The sequence below is a fragment of the Sceloporus occidentalis genome, unplaced genomic scaffold (genome assembly GCF_023333645.1).
Source record: "Sceloporus occidentalis isolate IW3139 unplaced genomic scaffold, rSceOcc1.0.p SCAF_1, whole genome shotgun sequence".
Taxonomy (NCBI): Eukaryota; Metazoa; Chordata; class Lepidosauria; order Squamata; family Phrynosomatidae; genus Sceloporus; species Sceloporus occidentalis.
The window spans coordinates 108,133,023-108,152,056 of NW_028316981.1; positions in this window are offsets into that span (position 1 = coordinate 108,133,023).

Consider the following 19,034-nt stretch of genomic DNA (forward strand, 5'->3'; position numbering starts at 1 on the left):
GGAATCCATGAAAAATAGGCCAATGAGAGCACAAGCAACATATTCAACCCCTCACTTTTTGAAGCAGTATACCCAGATTTCTACCCCCTCTGTCACACTTCCTATGTTTCTGCAGTACTTCTAGCAGCAGGTCCTAGTGGCTTGGATAAATCCACACTGGAGTAAAATCCCTACAAAGATTAGAAATCTCCTATTGTGCCTTCTTGAAGAATATTAACCCATTCCTTTCCTTGACTGGCTAAATTTGTGAGTGTGAGAGAGGTATGAGGGAGTGCTCCTGGATTTAATAAAGAAACAAAGGATGCAGATTTTTTTTCTAAATGCCTTTGTCCTGTTTGCTATGCACATCGTGCTACACACATCTTACACTGGAGAATGGTACTGTCCCTTCAGACATTGTATTCCATTAGAATGTTTGGCAGGTAAATCCAGCTGGGTCATCATGTGTGTGTGTCTTCAATTTGCCTTCTGACGTATGCTGACCCCATGGATATCATAGGGTTTCTTAGCCGAGGAATTCTCAGAGGTGATTTTTCCAGGTCCTTCCTCTGAAATACAGACTAAAGCACTTGGGATTTACAGGTGCTTTCCCATCCAGAGCTGACCTGGCAGGTGAGATCTATACCTTTATAGAATTTGGGCCCTCTCATCATATATAGAAATAGCAATTTCAGCTTTTTTTCCCCTAATGTCCTTCTGAGGCAAAATGACACCATTTGTGCATGCATATACATGCACTTAAGAATTATGAGACTTGAGGTAGGAGATACACACACACACCTTTAAGGGGATAAAACACAAAGAAGCAGAATTATATGTTTAAAAAGCCAAAAACCATGAAGATCTTATAGTAACTGAAAGGCACAGAATATTGGTTCACTGCTGTCATTAAGGGCGGATGGACACTTTGGCCTGTGTCAGGAGTATTCTGGCCCCAAAGGTGCCCCAAGATCCACCCTTTACCTGTGCATTCGGGAGCAATGCCAGGCAGCTGTTTACACAGTGTCCCACTATGTCACCTATTACCACCGCTTCAAGTTTTTCCCTCTGAGGTCAGAAACAAGACACCTAGCATTGATCACATGGCTGGGCGCCTCACTATGGCCCCAGTGGGAGTGACCCTCACCAGTGCCAGTAGTGGTGAGCAGTGGAACACTATGTAAACAGCTGTCTGGTGTCTCTCCAGGATACTCTAGATTTTCTGGGAAGATCTGGAGCAAATTCTGAGTTTTTAAAATGTGCTTTAACATAGGGATCATCTGGATTTCCTGTGGAACTATCTTTCTCACATGAAGACAGTCTGCATTCACATCAAGTCTTTGGCTGTCTGTTGTGAAGACAGAGCAGTGTGCGGATGGGCCGAAAATTGGTTCATTTGGCCCATGTAGACACTGATTTTTGTTGCTCTCAGTAAACCTTCTGAAGGTGAGATCTGAAGTAGAATCAGTCTAAATTGTGGAAAGAGACATGGAAACAGAAGAGGCATTTTAATTCCATAAAGTCGTCCTCTATACATAGAGATCACTGGAAATATGGAAGGAATGGAGCTACCACTGTTCTTTCATCTTCCATATTTCCCTTAACCCTATATAGAATGCCTGAATAAAGCAGTTTCATATTACACAATTATAGTGCTATGATTCCACTTCAATTGCCATAGCTACCTCCTATAGAATATTGGGAGTTGCAGTTTAGGGAGGAATGTTTAGAATTTGCAGCCCTCTGCCCAAAATGCAAGCCCCAGGAGTTGACAGGATGAAGTTAAAGTGGAAATATAGTGTTATAACTATTGTGTAAAAGCTTCCCTCAAAAGGTGAGGAGATATACCACAGAGGGGCTGAAAACGGTGGTGAGAAACAGATCTAGGCAGGTTAGAGGGTACCTTCTCATTCCGAATGGGCCATTTCTAGTTCATACTGAAACCATTATAAAAATTCCCTTGAAGGTAGAGGATAGAAATGGAGTAGCTGGGATTGATAACAAGCGTATCCATCCCCCTAATGCCTTCCTCCCCTCAAAGGAAGCAGCAAAAAGAAAATCTTCTGCTCCAATGATTGTTATTACTGTATATATTTTAGAAATACTAAAAGAGAAAGAAGTTCAGGATGGATGGGAGTTTCTGAAAAGGCAGATACTGAAGGCACAATTTCAAACAGTTCCAATGAGGAAGAAAAATGGGAGGTGTCTCAAGAAACCAGGATGGATGACTAAGGAACTTTCAACTGAACTAACTTTTAAACAGAGCATGTATAAGAAATGGAAAAATGGGGAAATCAAAAAAAGGAATTCAAAGAAATAGCAAGCATGTGTAGGGATAAAGTCAGAAAAGCTAAAGCGCAGAATGAACTCAGGCTTGTTAGAGAGGATAAGAACAATAAAAAGGGTTTTTGGATATATCCGCAGCAAAAGGAAGAAGGAAATGGTAGGGCCACTACATGGAGAAGGTGGCAAAATGCTAACAGGGGACAGAGAAAAGGCAGAATTACTCAACACCTTCTTTGCCTCAGTCTTCTCAGAAAAGGAAGAAGGTGCTCAACCTGAGGATAATGGAGCAGAGGACAGAATAGGGGAATTTCAGCACAGAATAAGTAAAGAGATAGTATAGGAATACCTTGTTAATCTAAATGAATTTAAGGCAGGTTACAGACGGGCAAAAAGGGGTGTGTTCATGACGTCATGAAGGTGTAGCCTTCAGACGGCCCTTACCTGAATGCCGTCATGAACACTTCGCCCGCACGCCCCAAGCGGGAAGAAGCGGCATTAAAAAGGTGCCACTTTTCCCCGCTTCTTTTCTATATACTGCGCAACTGCGCATGTCCGTCTATAAGCTGCTGCACCGGTACGCCAGAATTGTTACGCCGCTAATTTAAGTTGCCCATTTAAAAGCTCCGTGTCTGCTGTGTCGCATAATGAGTCGGGGTCCTGGAACATGTGCAGTTTGCACCGAGGCTCTAATTAGAGCGTCAGATGCCATGCAGATGTGGAAGCTGCAGCAGAGCTGCACATTATTTTAATGCTCGTAACCCTAACCCTAGAGCAACATGTACGCATGCGCTGCTAGAATTGTGGAAAGTTTGGAATTTAAAGTGAACCCCTACACGCATTCCTGTGCCATTTTCACCTAACAATAAAAAAACGCTAAAACTTTAAATATTTACATATGTACAAGGGAGGTGATGGGGGATGGCAGGGGGACAGCGGTGGCAGCGGCGACAGCTGTGGCTGTGCATTGCAGATTCAGCAAGAGCGCGGGGACCAAAGGAGAGGAGGCATCCATGATGCTGGTGACACTGGCAACGTGCAAGCGGACAAGGATGCCAACACCAGCTGATCACCAGCTGGCAGGAGACCACCATTGTTCTTGGGTAGGGCGGGGGGGAAAGTTTAAAGGGGCCTGGGCGCTTTAAATGTGCACATATGCTTTCTGCCGCCAGTGCTGACCGCCACAGGTGCACATCCGCCAGCCAGCAAAAGAAAAAAAAAGCCGCGTTTTTGGCCACCCGTGTGGAAGCTGCCTCTCTTTTTGCAGCGTCCTGCGAGGCGGCGGTATGGAAACTGCAGGTAAGAAACGGCCCCAGGTGAGGCATCTTCACTACCCCCCGGGTGGAAGCCCCATCCACCTTAGCCACGCCCCCGGGACGGGCGGTCTGGAGGCTCCGTATTCAGGGGAAGACACCTTCAAGACATCTTCCCCTGCCCGTCTGTAACCCGCCCATCCAGGATCAGATGAACTCCATCCAAGGGTATTAAAAGAACTGGCAAATGAAATATCAGAGCCATTGGCAATAATCTTTGAGAACTCCTGGAGAACAGAAGTCCCAGCAGACTGGAGGAGGGCAAACATTGTCCCCATCTTCAAAAAGGGGGAAAAAGAGGATCCCAGCAATTATCATCCAGTTAGTCTGACATCTATACCAGGAAAGATTCTGGAGCAGATCATTAAACAGAGAGTCTGTGAACATCTAGAAAGCAATGCCATAATCACAAAAAGTCCACATGGGTTTCAGAGAAACAAGTCATGCCAGACACATCTGATCTCTTTCTTTGATAAAATTACCAGCTTGGTAGATGAAGGGAATGATGTGGATATAGTATATATTGATTTCAGTAAAGCCTTTGACAAGGTTTGCCATGACATTCTTGCAAACAAGCTTGCAAAATGTGGACTAGACAAGGTAACTGTTACATGGATTGGTAATTGGTTGATTGGCCGAACCCAAAGGGTGTTCAACAATGGCTCCTTTTCATCCAGGGGAGAAGTGACCAGTGGGGTCCCACAGGGCTCTGTCCTGGGGCCAGTGTTATTCAACGTCTTTATCAATGACTTGGATGACAGAATTGGGGGTCAAAATTGCAGATGACACCAAATTAGCTAATACCCCAGAGGACAGGATCAAAATTCAAAATGACCTGGATAGACTAGAAAGCTGAGCCAAAGCTAACAAAATGAAATTCAACATGGAGAAATGTAAGGTACTGCACTTAGGGCAGAAAAATAAAATGCACAGATATAGGATGGGGGACACCTGGCTGAATGAAACTACATGTGAAAGGGATCTAGGAGTCCAAGTAGACCACAACTTGAACATAAATCAACAGTGTGATGCGGCAGTTAAAAAGCCCAATGCAATTTTAGGCTGCATCAATAAAAGTATAGTGTCTAGATCAAGAGAAGTAATAGTGCCACTATATTCTGCCTTGGTCAGGCCCCACCTGGAATATTGTGTCCAGTTCTGGGCACCACAATTCAGAAAGGACATTGAGAAACTGGAGCGTGTCCAAAGGAGGGTGACTAAAATCGGGAGAAGTCTGGAAACCATGTCCTATGAGGAACGACTTAGGGAGCTGGGGATGTTTAGCCTGGAGATGAGAAGGTTAAGAGGTGATATGATAGCCCTGTTTAAATATTTGAAGGGATATTGAGGAGGGAGCAAGCTTGTTTCTGCTGCTCCAGAGATCAGGACCCGGAACAATGGATGCAAGCTATAGGAAAAGAGATTCCACCTCAACATTAGGAGGAACTTCCTGACAGTAAGGGCTGTTCGACAGTGGGACACATTCCCTCAGAGTGTAGTGGAGTCTCCTTCTTTGGAAATCTTTAAGCAGAGGCTGGATGGACATCTGTCGGGGATGCTTTGATGAAGATTTCCTGCATGGCAGGAGGTTGGACTGGATGGCCCTTTTGGTCTCTTCCAACTCTACGATTCTATGATTCTATATACTCATGTGTAAATCTAGAAATTTTAGTTAGAAAATTGACCCCAAAAAACTGGGTCAACTTATCCACATCCATCCAGCCTTTAGAATGAGCACAAACGGTTATGCCTGACATAATGTCTTTGGCATCATTTTCCTCTGCATCGTCGTTTACATCCTTTGTTACATGCCCCTAAGGTTTACCCTTGACTTATCCAAAGGTCATATCAAAATCCATAATTTTACCCTTAAAACTTACCCTCGACTTATACATGAGGTTCACTTATAACCGAGTATATATGGTAAGTATAAAACTTTTTAAAAAACCTTTTAATGCCAATTCCAAAGAAAATTGTGTTCAAAATACAAGGATAAGCAGTCTGTTACTGGTAATAAATAGTTAATGACAGCCCTGCAGAGTAGTTCACACAGAACAGGGCAAATCAGGGTCTTTCACAACAGCCATGCAATGTTGTCCAGAGATATTAGATACCCATTGAGGTTTGGCTGTTGAAACAAGAGAAAAACAGAAACAACATAGTCCTCTTAAAATTGAAATACAGAGCTGAGGCCACTAAAGCACCAAATTGAATAATTAGTTACATGGTGATATCTCAGGCTCCACTGTCCTGTATGGTTTAATTTTCAAAAATTAGTACATACACATGATATAAGGAATAATTTAGAACATATCTTCTGCCCTTGATTCCAACCCCCAACCCCCCCCCCCATCCTCTCAGACATAGGCTCAAGTAGTACACTCATAAATTATGATACACTATTTCCTTGTGGCAGCCCTCCACCTCTTACCATCTAATGTAGTTACAACCATACTTGAGGTTTCAGTTCAAAATCTGAGAAAATCGCAGCTAAAAGGTGATAATGATGACTCATATATGCATGAAATATCCAACTGCCTCAGGATTACGAATGTGAGTGTCATGAAAGGTGACCAAACTGTTATTTAATGTATTATTGTTGTGTTGTTGGGAATGTGTTGCACAAATTGTGGCCTGTGGGAATTGTTAAAATGTATTTTTATTTTTTGCTTTCTAGTACTAAAATAACTTGACCAGCTTTGAGTGCTATAAAAGGAGGAGGTGGGATCTGCTATGCCACCTTAAGCAATAACATGTCTTTACTTATTCTAAGTAGTAAATGAAAATAAATGGGAGCAGAGTTAAAGACTAATCACTTCACCATCTTGTCCTCATACATCAGGTTTCTCTCACCAAATATACACATATGTATGTACACACATTCACACCCACTGGCCCAGCAGCAGGGGATGGTTTTCTTCCCCCCCCCCCCCCCATTTTAAATCATTCTTCCTTTCATGTTGAGTCAATCTTTAGACTATAGCTGTTGCTCACAAAGCTCCCTACAGTAAATTCCAAGCTGTTGCTTTAGATTACCCCCTACGGGAAAGCAAAGACGTTCTGCTTTATTACAAATACACAAAGGACACTTTTGGCATTAGTTTGCAAGCTCTGAAATGATTCTCTTACACAGTCTGAGCGTATAAAGTGACCACCCCAGACTCTTGGAAACACTAGAGAAATTGTCTTGTTTTTAATTGCCCAGTAAATTTCAAATGCTTCCGAGGATACCAGAGGAGAAATAAAATACATTTGTTTTTAGTTTTGTAATCCAGCTTTCTTCCTTAAAATAGAATCTGTTTGATAACATGACTGTTTACCTTGATATTAGCACGAAACTTTTTATAGTGTGGAGTCGAAGGCTTTTATGGCTGGCATCCATAGTTTTTTGTGGGGTTTTTGGGCTATGGGGCCATGTTCTAGAAGAGGTTTTTATAGTGTTCTTTCAAGTCATTTCTGACTTATGGCAATCCTAAGGTGAACCTATCACAAGGTTTTGCCTTGTATGTGCTTGTCAAAATAACCACAGAACACCGACATGGGAGAAAGGCCACAACTTTATTAAACCATTGGTAGGGTTGGCACAAAGCATAAGGTCAGGATCTGTGCAATCAAACAACCCATTGTTGTTTGATTATTCAAAGCCGGGTCCCTACCCGGTGCTTGGGATGACCTAGGGGCTAAGGAACACCGCTTGAGCGCAAACCATGCCTTGCGTTCCCCAATTCACAAAGCCCCTAGTCACCGGGAGGTGCACCTGCGTTCTGGCCCCCGCAATGGCCAGACGCCTTCGCTCATCGCCCCCGGGTACCTTGTGACTCCCAAACCAGAACTCCATAGCCCTGGTACCGCCAACGTTCAGATCCTGGCCTATGCTGCCGAACAGTTGTGACAAAAAACCACCTGAAACAGCAGTGGGCGGGCGGGAGAAGCTCAAGGCTATCTCCCCTCCAGGCTTGGCTCTGCACTGCTCGAAGCCAAGCGCCGACTGAGGCAGAGAGGCCTCCGAGCAGCAATATATACTGCTCGGCCCCTCCCCTCTGCGTCATTTGCGGGGCCCCGCCCCCAAGGCCGAGCCCACCAATGGGCAGCCTTGGAGGACCAGAAGCCTCGCACCAGCAAGCCCGGCTCCCAGAGCGTCCCCGGGCCAGAAGGGCCGCCCCTTCCGGCCCCAATAGCCAATCGGGAGCCGGGCAAGCCCCAGAGCACTCTGGGGCTTGTAGTTTTGCCGCTCTTACAGCAGCAAAGCAGTCTGCCCCGCGAACGGGGCGACTGCATTTTCTTGGCAGATTTGTGACTTTCCCAATGTAGGTTTCCATGGCCAAGCAGGGATTCAAACCCTGGTCTCCAGAGTCATAGTCCAATGCTCAAACCACTACAACACATGAAACTTAGGCACGTTCCAGATGAGCCCTATTGGGCGCTGTCATTACGCACAAGGAGTGGCGCTTCCTGATGCGCCTTGCCCCTCGCACGTAACGAGGGCATCAAAATGGTGGCACCCTATACAGATGGGTGCCGCCATTTTGACGTGGCAAACGCCTAGCATCCGCACGTCTCGGCGTCCTTGTGACACCGCAAGGGTGCCATTGGCGCCTTGCAATGTCACAATGGCACCGCAAGAAGAATCTGCTTTTTGCAGCTTCTTTTTGCTGCCCTGAGGAACCGTGCAGTTTGTCCGCTGCGGCTCCTTCGTGCAGCAAAGAAGGGCGGTGGCAGACCGCTTTTGGGCAGTCTGTAAAGCGCCTTAGTTAAAAAAAGTTTATCGCCAGGCACTTGTATTTTTCCTCCATATTTTGACCAGCCATTAAGTTTCCTGTAAAACTCCATCTCCCAACCTTTTTCCTTAGTCAGGCTGTTCTGAAATTTGGTGGCAACCCAACAGTGGCTGCCTGTAGTGCCAAAATGCCACAGAGCTTGGAAAAGTTCCTTTTTTTCACTACAGTTCTGCAAATCCTCCACCATCATAGTCACTTATGTCTTCTGGATGAGAGATGCAGTTGGTGTAACAACAAACTGATGTTAAATTGTATTGAAGTTAAAAGGGAGAATGTGAGAGGGTAAACTGATTATTGAGTGTGTGAGGTACATGCCGGATATACTCGTGTGCAAATTGACCTCATGTATAAACTGAGGCAAGGTTTCAGGGTCAAAATAATGGATTTTGATATGATGTGGATAAGTGATAAGGGTAAAATGTAGGGGGCTATAACAAAAGATGGGGAAATACCACTTCCATTCCTTCTCTGGACCTCTCCCTTCCATCTAACAATGATTCCCAGGTGCTAGAGAAGAGGTTTTAACACTGGATTGAGAAGGGAAGCAAATGGTGTTAAATGAGGTGGGGTTTTTTCCATGGGAAGAGGTGGCTTGTAAATCAGAATGGGAACCTCTTTCACACACAGAGAGAGAGAGAGAGAGAGAGATGTGCCTTGAGTGAAGCAGTACTAGTTATTGACCTGTATATAAGTCGACCCAGGATTTTAGGGTCATTTTTGGGGCATAAATTTATCAACTTATAGTTGAGTATATACAGTATATATAATAAGGGCTTAAATACCCTAAATGCACTGGATCCTGTCTGATCTTGGGAGTTAAGCATGGTCAAACCAGATTGGTATTTGGATGGGAGACCACCAAGGAATACTAGGTGTTGTAGGCTATGTTTCATAGGAAGGAAATGGCAAAACCACCTCTGAGTATTCCTTGCCTAAGAAAACCCTATGAAATTCATGGAGTCACTGTAAGTTCTGTTCCTTCCTGTATCACTGAATATCCTCTCTTGCACCACAAGTATTTCTTTCTGGAAAGGGAAACAGAAATGAAGAAGGTGGTGGTGCCTTGGTGGTTTTTCTTGTTCTCACTGAATTTTAAGTGGTAGTAACAGCAAACAGAGGGTGATTTGGAAGCTGTACAAATGTCTCGGAGGTTGCATGTTCCTCCATGGGTCACCTGTTGCCCCATCTGCTCCTATCTGATAATTTTGTCTCTGTATCCAGCTCTTGTTTTCAGCATGACGTGATGAGTTTTTACTAACAAAAATGATAATCCAATTATTCAAATTAAAGATCAGGGTACATATGGTGTGCATTTGCTAGTATGAAGGTTGGCTGCAGGCCAGATAATAATAATAACAATAATAGGTTTTATTTATATACCGCCCAATCACTGGGAATCTGAGCAGTTTACAATAGAGGGGATAACAGACAGTTCCCTGCCCACAGGCTTACAATCTAAAAGACACGACACAAAAGGAGAAGGGAATGGTGAGGGAGGGAGGGAATCAGGTCCAGCATTCTTCTCTCCCTCTGAGGCCTGGACCAAGGCAGATGGACCAGAGGGAGGGCTCTTCTTCTTCAGGCTAGCCCCTGATGGAACTGGGCCAGCCTTCTCTCTCCCTCAGAGGCCGAACGATGACAGTTGGGGAGGGAGGAGCCTCTTTCTTCAGGCTAGCCCCTGATGGAACTGGGCCAGCCTTCTCTCTCCCTCAGAGGCCGAACGATGACAGTTAGGGAGGGAGGAGCCTCTTTCTTCAGATAAAATGGCCTGTCTTGTTCCTGTGCTTTTAACAGAGATCAGATATGGACAAATCAGCAGGATTGATCTGTTAATAGCTGTGACTGAACTGGTCTCAAAGGAGTGACCGCAGAGGCCAGTTTGGATGAAAAATTTAGTTAATATTTCATGATGTAATATTTTGCTAATAATGCTACTAATAAAATTCTAAATATGCATTGGTAAAAGCCTTACAAACTTTGCAATTCCATAAAAAGGATCAGGATGGGAACAATACTGCCCATTCTGTCAATTACAAGACTTTTATTGACAAAATGCATCAGTGGGGACTGTCTGCACCATAGTATATAGCTTACACTCCTGTGTACTACCTAGTATGTCAGTTCTATGAAAATCACTGAGGTTTCAATGAAATGGTAGCTAGGGCCGATGGAGTTATAGCTCAACAACTGAAAGCTCACATAGTCACCATACCTGGCATTTAGGACTGCCAACCTCAGAAGCTGTGCCTTTAACGGCTTTTTTAAAAGGTGGCTATATTTATCTCTTGACTTTAAAGCTTATCTCATGCCCTACAACAGGTGATGATATGTATCTTATGTTATAATTGATAATTCCTTGTAGGGAGGTAAATCTTCATAAATTTTGATATTGCATGGAAGAAAACACAGTTTTATCATTTTTCTCCTCTGTCAAGCAATCTTCCAAAACAGTACTCCTTTCAAAACCTAATCTGTAAAAAAAATGCACTGTTGTACAGAAAACAGCATTTTCTCCACAGAAAACAATTTTCCTGTGTAGAAAACTGCCTTTCCTGTTATTTTCTACATAGAAACACTCCAGTTAATGTTTTGTTTTTTTTAACAGAGGCAGACTGGGGCAGAAGCAGCAGGCCTTTTTTCTTGTGACTTGCTGTCCTTAATCAAAATGGTTGTCACACCTTAAGTTTAAGCTTTGCCTCTTTTTCTAAAAAGGGAAGCACAATAAATACATTGTTTTGACAAATTCCCCCCAGGGAGAGACTGAAACCTCCCAACTAGGGGATGATGGGGCAGACAGAGAAGACTCCCTGCACCTGGCAAATCCTGTGGATAACCCTCTCTGATCCCTTCAGTCTGAGTGGATCATGGAAGGAGGAGGAAGCAGTTGGTTTTGGAGTAGGGATGCTATATCCCACCAGCAGGCAGGACTGTCCCGTTTTTGGTGGTACCAGGATGGTCCCATCCTGGTTGCTGCCAATTCATGGTTTGGGGCCCAGCCCCCAGGCCGGGCCCACTCATGCGGCCATTGCTGCGGCTGCTGATGCAGGCAGCCAGCCACCCACCTCCTCCTCCTAATCCTCCGCTCCGCCTCCTCCTCCGCCTCCTCCTATTCCACCTCCGCATGGCCACAGGGCCCGTGGCAGTTGCCTGAGCCGCGGCTGGCAGCAGCGCCCACCCGCGTGCGGGGCTAAAAAAGGAGCTTGTCCCCTTGAGGCTGGCTGGCCAATGGCAGAACAGCGGGGGCAGGGCTGTTTCCAGCCCCAGTCTGCCATTGGCCAGCCTCAAGGAGGAGGCGAAGCCTCTGAGGAGGAGGAGGAGGAGGACTGAGGGTAGGCCTCTGGGCCAGGGGGAGGGGAAAGGGCCCTTTTCTGGCACCACATGGCGCCGAGGAGGAAGAGGAGGCAGATGTGGAGGAGGAGGTGGGTGGCCATTTCCTAAGTGTGTTTTTTTCCAAATTGTATTTTTGTGTGTTTTTTTGTGCTTTTAATGTTAACAAGTCTGCCTTGTTTTGACAATGATGGTGATGGTGATGCTGATGATATTGATATCAGCAAGCCTCTGAGACATGGCCAATGGAAGTTGCTCTGATTTTTACAAATGAGCAATGAAGAAAAATCAAAGTACCTTGATCAAGTACACACTTCTGAGAAGTACAGTTGGTGTAAGAAACCTGAAACCGAGGGCAAATCCACTTCTTGTTAAGCCACCTTGACATGTTAAATATGCATAGCCATGTTAAACCATATTAAGTGTTAAACCCAAAGGGTTTGGTTATGGAATAAGCAACTGAAATATTTAAGAAGCTATGTTAAATATATAACCATGTTAAATGTTAACCCATGTTAAGTGTTAAACCCAAAGGGTTTGGTTATGCAATAAGCCTCTGAAATATGCAAAGGCCATGTGAAATAAAGCCATGTTAAATGCCCAAATGTGCTGTTGTGTGTTTACATTTCTGCCATCTGTCTAGGAATAATGGCAAAATGTCCTCCATTTTGAGCATGCCTAAGAAACATGCATTTATATTAATGCTTTTTTAAATTATTATTTTTTTAGTTGTTCACGTGCCCTCCATTTAAAAAATTTGAGGCTAAATTTTGTCCTACATTTGTCCAGGTTTGTAGGTTGACAGTTATGGCAACCCTATTTTGGAGGGAAACTCTCCACTTGTACTTTTGAGGTCTCTTTCAAAACTGGCAATGCAAGCCAGAAACAAACTTTCCGCTAGCACTTCTGAGGTAACTGAAATCTCCTTCAAAACTGGCAATGCAAAACAGAAACAAACTTTTGGGGTAAAGCTTAACCCACAAACCTAGGCTTAGGAATTGGATCATCACTCACCTCTTGAAATCTGCCTCTTCCCCTCTCTCTCTCACTGCCCACACCTCTTGCCGGGTTTGATGTCTGCAGTTGGGAGCTATCTGGCCAAGTACAGGTGGATTGTCTTCCTCCAGCCGCACCAAGGTCCTCTTAGGTTGTCTGTCTCACTGCCCAAACCCCAGCTGGGGTTGGTGTCCACGGTGTGGTGCCAACTGCTTAAGGACAAGGGAATATCCCTCCTCCACCATGCCAATTACTTTCAGGTTCTCCATCTCACTTGCAGACCCCTTGCTGGGAATGAAGTCTCCAGTGGAGTGCACCTGATCAAGGACAGAGGGATTTCCCTCCTCCGGCCGCGGCTGGGCTCTATGGCCTTTCAGTCCCTTCAGCCAGGCTGTCTTCTTTTTTAATGCTGGAGCTGGGCCTAGTTGCCTCACAGCACAGCAGCTTCTGAACTGTCTCTCCTTGCCTGGCTTTGAAGTTTATCGCACCGGGTTTAAAACGTTCCCCAGTGCGTTCTAACATGCCTGCGTGGGGGCATGCACGGAGCGGGACGGGAACGCGATGGGGCCCAGAACACCATTTTACCGCACACCGGAATGCTGCCTTTGCCGCCAGGCGTTCCCATTGCGTTCCCATTGAGTTCCAGAGGACACCATTTCTGGGGACACTTTGAAACAGTTCCCAGAAATGGCGCCCTCTGGAACGCAATGGGAATGCCCGGCAGCAAAGGCGGCGTTCCGGTGTGCGGTAAAATGGCATTCTGGGCCCCATCGCGTTCCCATCACGCTCCGTGTGCGCCCCCACGCAGGCACGTTAGAACGCACCGGGGAACATTTTAACCCCAGTGCGATAAACTTCTTTGTTTCAGCCGTTAGAAAGTCAAAAGGACAGAGCAAGACAAAAGGAAACATAGCTGTTTTTGCAGGTAGTTGCCAAGGCAGGAGAGAACAGACCATGAATATAAGAAGAATAGAAGAAATATTAGAAGAAATACAATTGACCCTTCTTATATACTGATTTTTTGTACACGGACTCAAGCATTCATGGCTTGAAAATGTTCAAAAAAAGTATAAATTTCAGATATCAAACCTTGATTTTCCATTTTTTGTAAGGGACACCATTTTGCTACCTCGTTATATTTAATGGGACTTGAGCATCCAAGGATTTTGTTATCCACGGGGATCTTGGAACCAAACCCCAGAGTATAACAAGGGTCCATTATATTAAAGTCTTTAATATAAAGTCCTTAAGACAAAGTCAAGGAAGGAGGAGAAAAGGAAAAACACAGCCTACTCGAAGTGAGGAAGGAAAAAGACTGGGGGATGGTGGGGGTTGCTCCCTCTGGTGGCACCTCCTTCAAGTCCGCTTTTCCTGCCTATTTCAGAGCAAGAGATGGAATCAACCCATGTTATAGGATGTTTCCACCTCCATCGCTGGAAAATTTATCATTTTTTCCACTGTCAGGCAACCTTCCAAAACTGTACTTTCAAAACCTAATCCGTAAAAATAAAAATAAAAATGCACTGTTGTACAGAAAAACAGCATTTTCTCCGCAGAAAACAACATTTCTGAACAGAAAATAATTTTCCTGTGTAGAAAACTGCCTTTTCTGTTATTTTCTACATAGAAAATGTTATTTTTTTGCACAGAAAATTCTGTTTCTGCCCAAAAATATGGGCACACATTTTTGCACAGAATAAGTTCCAGACTATGGTCCAAACCACACTGTTGAAGTGTTGAAATAATCCACTTTGAGACTGCTTTAAATGCCCTGGCTCAGTACTAGGGAATCCTGGGAACTGTAATTTATTGTGACACCTGACCTCTATGACAGAGAAGGCTAAATGTCTCACAAAATTACAGTTCCCAAAATTTCCTTGCACTGAGAGGGCAGTTAAAGCGGTCTCAAACTGGATTATTCCTCCAGTGTGTTCTGCACCTATGAAAAATTTTGCCCATCTAAGATTATCCTCATCAAGGCTACCTGACACTTTAAAGCACTGCCATTATTTTAAATACTCTTTCAACCCTAATTTCTGGGCATCAAAAGTGTAGCCACAGGAGCTATTGGAAAGACACCAAATTGAATGCTAATAGTCTATTGCCACAAGAGGGAGAGAGGTTATGATCATTTTGTTCATTTTGATAAATTAAAAAAAACGGATGAAGTACTACATCAACTTTTTACCTTCTCTCTTGCATTTCATAATCACTGAAAAAGCATTTACATAAAGCCACTTCAGTGTGAAGCATTATTATAAATATGATGATATTTATAATTTTCCTTTTTTTTCCAGGTCTTCCTGAAATACTGTGGGATTTCAGTCCTCCACTGGAGAATACACAAAAAAGCAACTTCTAGGGTTTTACGTTTTTGTGACTAGGGTGAAGAATTTCATCTGCAACTGTGCACCTAGTTTGAATATGAATTTTCATATTAATATTGTTGAAGGAAGTAACAAATTGGACCCCTATTCTTTCCAATACTCCTCGCTTAACCCATTGCTTCTTTTCATCTGCATATGTGAACTAAATTAATTCAGAAAATAAATTATTAAAATAAGATTTTCTTCTTCACCCCCAGCTATTGGAAATTGAATTCTGCCTTGCCATAGAAAATATTAAATGAAATCACCCTTGAATATCACCACCCACAAACAGCATGGAATATTTGGGGAGGCTATTTTCACTCAGTCCTGTCAGAAGCAGCTTCTATATTCTCTGAAATTAGGGACTCAGCTAGTTTCTTGGGCAGTGGAAGCAGGGAAAGGAATTGGATCTATTATTAGATGATGTAGGTCTTAGAAGGAAATGAGTTCTAAACATAGCCCTTTAACTGTTGGCCTAGAAGAAAGCATCATTCATCCTACAGGGGCTTTCCTCTGTGCAAATAAACATAGGAATGCACTGTATGAGTGTGTAAAATAAATTTTGTAATAGCACTGGAGCAAGGTCTCCCCCCCCCACCCCATTTTGGGATGTGGGGTCTCTCCGTCTTGGACCACAAGCCACCTCAAGTAATAATACCTCCAGAGAAATGTTGTAAAGTTGTCCACCAATATTCTACATTGGCCATTTAGTTATGTACGTGTAACTATGGCTGCATCCACACTGCAGACTTAATCCAGTTTGGCACAGCTTTAACTGCCATAGCTCAGTTCGATGAGACGTTTAGCCTTCTCTATCAAAGAGTTTTGGTGACACAACAAGTTACAACTCCAAGGATCCAATAGCATTGGTACATGGCAATTAAAGTTGTGTCAAATTTGATTATTTCTGCAGTGCAGATCCATCTTATGTAATGTCTCCTTGCCCACCCCCCATCATCTTAGCAGCTAACAGCTGCATCAAGCCAATCAGATCTCTTCAGTTGCTGATCAGAGTGCAAGGAGAGTGTTTGCAGTTCAAGACTGCAACAAGGAATTATGATGGGGCTCTGCTTCTGATTGTCACTGGCCCAAAACACACTGTGGAAATAATCCAGTTTGAGACTTTAACTGCGCTGGTTCAGTTCTAGGGAATTCTGGGAACTGTAGTTTTGTGAGACATTTAGCTTTCTCTGTCAAAAAGCTCTGCTGCTACAATAAACTACAATTCCCATGATTCACTAGCACTGAGCCAGGGCAGTCAAAACAGTCTCAAACTGTATTTTTTCTGCAGTGTGTTTCAGACCACAGTTTCAGTCAGTTACTAGATGTAGCTGTTAAGGTGGGTGAGTGGAAGAACTTATACATAGTCTTACAGTAATATGGAGATGTTACAGCTCAGTAATTCTAGATGACTAATCTGTAACTGCAACACAGAAGGTGAGCTGCAGGGTCCCCCCCCCCCCCCCCAAATCTATATAACACATCAATTGCTTTTAGGGAGTCTAAGGTTATTTGTATGGCACCTAGACACTGACTGCAATTCATGATGTAGCCCATTTCAGAATGCTTGGCTGAAGCAACGACAATTTACTTCAAGCCCAGAACTTGTGCCAGGGGAATGCTCTGAGTATTGACCTGTTTACGTATTAAGTATCAGGCAGCTGAATGCCTGCTTTGCAATTGAAGCCATGTAATGTTCCGGCAAGTAGCCGAAAATTCCTGTCATTACACTTTAATCAACAGAACTGGTGTTGGCACATTCACCTTGTCTCTTATACAAAATGTATTTTCAGCATAAGTACCTTGGAAAAGAAGGCTTAGCATAAAGTAATGTAGTGCGGAGATGGATTACTCACTCCCTGAAGGTAATAATGATGTTGATATTTATACAGAGATGAGTAATCCCAAAGGACTGTATAAACCTTGCAAGCTCTTCTCCTGAAGTGTGCCGATTAAGAAGATTTTACACCATGACAAGTATAGGATTGTTTGCTTGGAGCTATATTCACTATATCCCCACATGGAATATAAAATGATGGTTAGTTTTACCATTTTCAAGTTGTACTGATGTTTCTCTTACATCAAAGTCTTCTTGCCCCAATGCACTCATTTGTGTATGCATGTGTGTGTGTTCTGTGTCTCCTTCAGTGAATGCTATTTCACAGACAGCAGAACCCCCCCACACACACACACACACAACAAAGACCATCATGTACAATATATGAATGAAATTGCCAGTTACCAAAGCAGAATTCAAGAAATTCTGCAGCCCTTTTATTTCTGCAGTCCTTTCACATTACAGTTAAAACACTAGGCCCCTGCCTACACAGGCCAAATAAAATGCCCCCCCTCCTGCTTTAGAGAAGAGCCCAAACAATGCACAGCCCAAGCACTCATGCCTGTGCAAACAAACCAGATGACATCTGGCCTGTTCAGTCCCAAACTCAGATTGTACCCCTTTTAAATTGTATTTTTAGAAATTCCTTGTTTGGCACAGGTCTTCCCAGATGTTTATTTAATGTTGCATTAAGTCATGCTTTCAGAAGGGTGCTATGCTGGGTGACTGTTCAAAACATGTCCCATTGTGCCATCTGATGCCACCACCACCGCCGCTGCTGCTGCTGCTATAGCTGTACATTGCTCACTCTGACTGAAACTGCACTGCAGAAATAATCCACGTTGACACCACTTTAACTACTATGGCTTAGTGCTATGGAATTCTGGGGACTGTAGTTTGTTGTGGGATTAGAGATCTCTGACATAGAGAGTTAAATGTCTCACAAAGGTACAAATCCCAAAATTCCATAGCACTGATCCATCGCAGCTAAAGTGGCGTCAACCTGAATTATGTCTGCAGTGCAGATGCAGCCTTTGAGATCAGAACGAGATGCTCAGCCATGTGATCAAGGCTGGGAATCTCACTTTAACCTGAGAGTGAAACAGAATGCCACAGTGATGCCTTTAAATGCAAACAGCCACCCAGGTGCAAACAGCCTCTCATCATTTGCACTGCCCCCCCCCCTCATAATAAGGGTGGGTTGATACACCTCTGGGGCCAGGATACTCCAAGACACTCATGGCGTATCCTGGCCCATGCAGACACCACCTAGGATTTTGTTTCACTCATGCCTGTATCCTTTGAAATCCTGAGATTTGTAGTTTGGTCAAAAGCACCAGAGGAGCTTTCTGGCTGGTAATTCCAAATGCCCCACTTTAAACTGCCAATCCTAGGATTTCCTAGGATATAGCATGGCATTTAATAAAAGAATCAAAGTGTAATTGCCCTGGTGGCGCAGTGGTTAAATGCCTGTACTGCAGCTACTCACTCAAAACCACAAGTTTGTGAGTTCAAGACCAGCAAAAGGGCTCAAGCTTGATTCAAGCTTGCATCCTTCCGAGGTCGCTAAAATGAGTACCCAGATTGTTGGGGGCAAATTAGCTTACAGTTGTAAACCGCTTAGACACTGTAGGTTTTCTTCCTGACGTTTCGCCAGCATCAGAGAAGATGCCAGCCACAGATGCTGGCGAAATGTCAGGAAGAAACTCTTCTAGAACATGGCCACATAGCTCGAAAAAAACCACAAAAAACTATGGATGCCGGCCATTAAAGCCTTCGACTTCACGCTTAGACACTGCTTAGGCGGTGTGAAGCGGTATATAAATGAAAATTGTTTTGTTTTGTTTGTAGTATGAAAGGGGGCCCTGTTGATTTGTATTACTAGTACACCCACCCCATCAAGAGTCATCTACTCATTCTCTGCCACCAACCAAACCATTGCAGTCATCAATTGTGTTGACATGCAGTGCTTTTGAAACAACACAGTGATGTATTTGAGATAAAAGCAAACTCTGCCCTTCAGCAGCAATCCTGTAAGATCATCTTCCAGAATCATCAAAGGAAGTTATTTTCTTTGATGTTACACTGAGTCATGTTCTCAGAAGCATATTGGCTGTGATCCTTTATTAAACCACTAGTGGGAAGTGGAAGA